At 39.6% G+C, this 5,885-nt stretch overlaps 1 long non-coding RNA gene across 1 annotated transcript; it reads left to right on the top strand.

Annotated features, from left to right (window-relative positions):
• Positions 1-4,457: 4,457 nt before the first annotated feature.
• On the top strand, positions 4,458-5,391 carry LOC146871607 (uncharacterized). The gene is made up of 5 exons (XR_014959587.1): positions 4,458-4,528; positions 4,613-4,678; positions 4,762-4,825; positions 4,911-4,990; positions 5,080-5,391. It is a non-coding gene; the product is annotated as an uncharacterized LOC146871607 (long non-coding RNA).
• The last annotated feature ends 494 nt before the right edge of the window (positions 5,392-5,885 follow it).

The raw sequence follows: 5,885 nt of genomic DNA, 5'->3' as shown, positions 1-5,885 counted from the left end.
CCTGTGACTGAGCATATCCCAAGACGCTTGTAGCGAAACAATGCTCAGACTCATCACAACCACACTCATAGAAGCGAAAAACATCACCTGACACTTTTCATTGTTGCACTTATCTCATCGTATGACATCCCTAGAAGCATCTTGTGTTTTTCCTTTGCATCGATCATGGTTAAAAAAAAAAAGGCCAATGTTTTTCAAAGATTTGGAACGCAGGTTTTTTGTGTGATTTGCAGTAGTGATGTTTTTAACTCTGTAGGTAGGGCAAAGCTTGATGATCCGATATTATGAAGGGACCTAAGCTACAGACCAGCAACAGCAGCTCCGCTACAACTAGCATCCTCCCATGACTTCAGCCGGCCCCCTACCTGTACCAAACCCGTTCCAGAACCACACAACCCCAGAGTCCTTCACAGGCAACACGTAGCCCAAACCGTGTTGCTCTCGTCACCGCCCGAGGCCCCACCATAAGCCTCCCACACACGATTATTTTAAAGCTCGTTGTTTACAGAAGCTGTCTGTGGAGGCCAGCCCCCAGTGGATGGTCATCAGTTATGGTTAGAGGGAGATCGGGCGTTAATTGTTCCAGGGCGATATGCTTCTGGGGCAAAAGGCAGAGCTACCCCTAAAAGTAAGAAGGGTGACATGTGGGCTTGGCTTTTTAAGGAGTTGAGGAAAGCAGCCAGTAGATCAATAAGGAAGGAAAACGGAGACCTCGCCTTAATAAAACCTAAATAAATGTCTGAAGGGAGAGAAATAAATACAAAAAAGACAAAGGAGCTGAGCGTAACTGAGGAAGTACTGTGGGTTGGGGGGAAGCGCAGAGGAAGCTGTAAGCCACAAAGAAAGATGAATGGAGTCACGTAGAGTGTAATAGCATAGAGTGAAGTGCTGGAGAGTGGAGTGGCTTATAGTGCAGTAGAGTAGAGTGAAGTGGCTTAGAGTAGAATATCATATAGTGGAGTGGGGTACGGTGGAGTGGCATACAGTAGACTAGCATAAAGGGGAATAGCGTACAGTGGAATAGCGTATAGTGGAGTGGAGTGGCATAGAGTGGAATAGTGTAGAGTGGAGTGGCATAGAGTGGAGTGGTGTACAGTGTAATAGCATAGAGTGGAGGGGCTTACAGTGGGGTGGCATAGACTAGAGTGTCATAGAATTGAATGGCTTAGAGCGTAATAGTGTGCAGTGGAGTGGCGTACATTGAAGTGGGGTAGAGTGGACTGGTGAACAACGGATTAGCATAGAGTGGAATAACATAGATTGGAATGTCATTGAGTGGAGTGGTAGAGTGTGGAGTGGCAGAGTGGAGTGTGGTACTTTAACAGATGTAGCATGAAAGTGGGTGAACGGATGTAGATGTAATGTGCCAGGAACATAGATTAAGGAGTGTAAATGGTAATTTTCGGTAGTAGGTGTAAATAATTTAAGTAGTGTTAAAGTTATAACAAACTACCAAAACTTACTTATATATTGTGCCTGTGTATACTACGGTAACTTTGCAGTATAATGTTGTGAAAACAAGTGTCACATTTCATAAAATAAAGATGAGTCCTTGAGTTGCTGTATCCAGATATAGGTTTATTCTCATTAATCAAGAATCAATGTACAGGATACAAGCAGGAATGTAAATCAGTAAAGGCCCCAGTTAAGATCCAGTTAAAGTCCAGTTAAAACCCAGTTAAGCCCCACCGGGAGCAGCTGCCCTGCTGCTCAGCCTCAGATCTAACTGGCAGTAGAATCAAACATACACAAAAGGAACTCTTGGGTGACATCACAGTTACAGGCTGAGGGGCTTAGAACAAACACAGAAGAAGGACAGAGAAGAAGGAAAAGCAGGATGTAACAACAAGGTAGCATATGACTGGCTAATGACTGTGTTTACGAAAGATATTAGGCGTCCATGTAGTCTTTAGCACACTTTGGCTCCGTTCTGGGTTAGGACCTTAGATATATGTAAGTAGTAATTTTTTTTATTGTTGTACCCTACCTGTTCCCACTATATTAAAGTAGATAAAGGTACTGAAAATGTATTTATATTTTTTGCTATATTTTTAAAACGGTTAAAGTACCACAGTACTTACAAGTAAAATAAAAACAAAATTAAAAAATACAATGTAGTACGCTATATTAGTGACATTTAATATAGTACAGTGTATTTATATTTTTTTATCCCAAAAACTTTTTTTTAAAAATGTTTTTGTAGAGTGGTAATTTGTATGTCTTACTGCGGTACTCTGTACATTTTTTTGTAAAGAATTAAATATGTAAAAAAATAACACTTAGGCCCTCATTAGGATGTCGATCGGAAAGCCTTTCTGACCAACATCCTTTGTTTAAATTCTGACTGCCGTATTAGGATTATGGCAGTCAAATTCAAATTGTCGGGTCATTCAGGCTGGCTTCCGCCAGGCTCATGGAGCCGGTCGGTCAGTCGGAAAACCACCATTATCCCGTGCTGACGGCTTTTCCTCTGTCGGGATAATGATGTTGGTTTCGGACAGGCTTTCCATGTCGGGCTTTCGACATGGAAAGCTGGTCAGAAAGTTACTTTGGGGGCTCCCTTCTCCCTGTGGCCTATGGTGCTCCCCTGTAAATACCTGCACTGTGTGGCAGGCAGCATATGGTGCCTGCTACACGGTGCAGGGATTTACACAAACTCCCATTTCTTTATCGGAGCTAGTGCTGCGGGAGGTTTCGGCTCCCCGCACAAGCTCCCATGGAGAAATGGGAGTTTGCGACCGCATCATGTGTTGTTGCATCGAAATACGTTGTTTGGAACCACCAACCTACGGCCGGTCGGTTCCCACACCAAGATGGTGTTGATTGGAGGCAACTCTGACCGACATTGTAATAGGTACCTATATGTGTGCTATGTACTGCAGTGTATTGTTAAGTTTGTTACATAATTCATTTTTAAAAAATGAAGTACTGCCGCATGCCTACGTAGGCGTAATAAAGTGGTAATAGGTAGGGAAAAAGCACCTTTAATATGGGAAAAAGTAACGCACCAATGGCGCAAGGGGCTTGTAGATAAGCCCCTATATTTTTCCCTACCTATTACCACTTCATTATGCCTACGTAGGCATAACTTATTGAGAAGCAAAAATCCAAGGCATTCCTATCTTTGGGACTACTAACGAACTACAGAGTGTCTCCTGGCACTCTACAATTTATATGCATATATCTATCAATAAAAAAACTACTTTTACCCCTACCTGCCCCTTAATCCTAAAATCACCATTATCTTCCTTTACCTCTACACACCCCTTAACCCTAAAATCACCCTGACCTGCCTTTACCTTCACCTATCCCTTAACCCTAAAATCACCCTTATCTCCCTTTACCTCTAGCCATCGCTCAACCGTAAAATCACCCTTACCTCCCAATTTCTCACCCCTTAACCTTAAACCCTAACCTTAAACCCGATCTTTTGTAAAGAAATGGTGAAAAGGGGCTATCCAAAAAAACTATATAAGCACTCTATAAAAAGAGCGAGATTTACACCTCGCAAAAGCCTTCTCCAAGTGAAAGAAAAGGAAGAACTTGAGGAATTGGTTTGTGTGACTACGTTTGGCCCAGAAACAAATAAATTCAGACAGATTATTCTTAGAAATTGGCATCTCCTTGAAAGACTTGAATGTCCTTTTCCAAAGCCCATATTTGCTATGGAAAAAGAATCAAAGTATAGGACAGCAGATAATACGCGCAGATATTTCATTACCCAAATCAAAAAGTGACCAACTAACGAAATAGAATCTGAAGCCAGTAGAGGGCCACCATAAATATGGCAATTGCGTGGCTTGCAACAGTACTGTGGAAGGTATAGAATTCAATCACAATGGGATAAAGTGGAAACACATTACAAATTACCAATTGTAAAACTAAGAACGTGATTTATTCCATAATATGTCAGTGCAAAAAATGTATATAGGCAAGACAAATCAACAGGCAAATACCAGGATCACGCAGCATAGATCAAGAATTAAAAAGAAAGTGACCACTGCTCCAATGGTTGAGCATTTTCTTAAAAAAGCTCACAGCGAAAATGATTTTCAATGGACTATTTTAGCGACAATCAATGCTGCCAAAAGATCAGTGGATACAGAAAGCGCGCTGTTACAAAAAGAAGCGTACTTAATCTTGAAATTCAATAGTACGATTTCAGGACTAAACAGTATGAGTGAGCTAAATAAAACATGAAACTCCAAAACCCAGAATGCATTCCTGTGGCTAATAGGAGTAAGTTAGCTGTGATTGGCCAACGCATCTGGAAACACCTAAAAAATCTTTATCTTGAAGACGCTGCGCGCAAAATGGCCAACGTCATTAATGTTATCCCGGAGTTGTGATATGCAGCGTGAATATGTTTAAAAACTGTGGTAAGCACGCAAGAATAAAGATTAGAATAATGCCACAGTCAATTGAATATATAATCAGACTCGCATATTTATTTTCAAGCAAATACGAGTGTAAAATAACTAAACGCGAGGAAGGATAAGCGGCGTTCACTGCGTCTCAGAAAAAAGAGGTAGGCACTTGTTACATTGTATCCGCAAACTTAGAAACAATGTTGCAAGATTAGATCGGCTAAATGAAGTCATTTCTTTCATAGATATGAAGCGCCTGCATGACAATTCATTAGGAATAAACGCGGTAGGATAAAGCGCCTTTTAAACAGGTACCCGACCTTTTTGATGACTTTAATGAATGCGTAGAAACCAAAAGCCTATATAGAAATTAAAAATATATATATTTTTGCAGGCAGACAACATTTTTGTAAAAAGATCGCAGAACACAGTGCGGAATTAAAAAGAAAGCACAAAAGGTAGGAAATGTTAATTATAATCCGCGATCGCGATTGCAACATTCTTTATGAATACCGCTAAAAAAGCCCTCCATGTTGTTTTTAGAAAACTGAAGGTCTCTAAACCAAGAGTTCACCGGTGGCATGGCCAGCAAAAGTGTGGGAGAGAGAAACCACATTATTCAGGTACAATAGACCATAATGAAGTGTACGTAGAACAAAAATAAGAAAAGAAGGAGAGTCTAAAACATTTTTATATCACATATTCTTTACAGAAGAAAACCACATTATTCAGAAAATAAGGAAGCCCTGATGAGTGTCCTGTTAAGGAAACATTAGGATTCGAAACGCGTCGGCACATCCCCAAAAAATGCGCAGTAGAGTTGTGGTTTAATTCCACTTTGCAATTAAGGATTGAATCCTTTTCTGTACAAATTTTAACCATTTTCCCTGTGATTAAATGGATGCCAGATGTAGACACTAAAAGAAAGTTTTAGATTATGACTTTGTTTCACACAAAATTAGAGTGTTGGGTTCTGTTTAAATATTGTTTTTTCACAATGTTTGTTAAAGAGTCTTGTGATGTTTTGTATATAGCACGATTTATCACCTGTAAATTTGAAATGTTTTATGAAGTGTTTGTTATGTTGATATGAAGAGACAATGTTTTCTTTCTCTATATGTCAATGTATGAACTAAAAAGATTAAAGACACAAGTAAAAGGTACAAATAAAAATATCGGTATAAACATAAAGATAAAGTGTTTGTCCATCGAGCAGAAATCATAAATGCTTTAAAAAAAATCGAGGTATAGGCTTATCCCCAGTTGTCCAATTTAGTAATACGGCCCTGCCTAACCCTTGTCCTTTGGGCCTAACTTCCTTTGTTTTCCAAACTATGGATTTATAAGAAGACATCCGAAATCTGCTAAGTTTTGCACTACTATTTATTTCTACTTCACTTTTTAACTGTTGCAAAACACGGAACACATGAATTTTGCATTGATTTTGCAGTATGAATGTATGGGCCAGAAGAAAACAAGATGCTCAAATATTACTTAAATGATTTTTAATAGGACAAA

The sequence above is a fragment of the Triturus cristatus genome, chromosome 1_1 (genome assembly GCF_964204655.1).
Source record: "Triturus cristatus chromosome 1_1, aTriCri1.1, whole genome shotgun sequence".
Classification (NCBI taxonomy): Eukaryota; Metazoa; Chordata; class Amphibia; order Caudata; family Salamandridae; genus Triturus; species Triturus cristatus.
The sequence above is the reverse complement of the archived record's forward strand: the minus strand, read 5'-3'. Positions and strand labels throughout refer to the sequence as shown.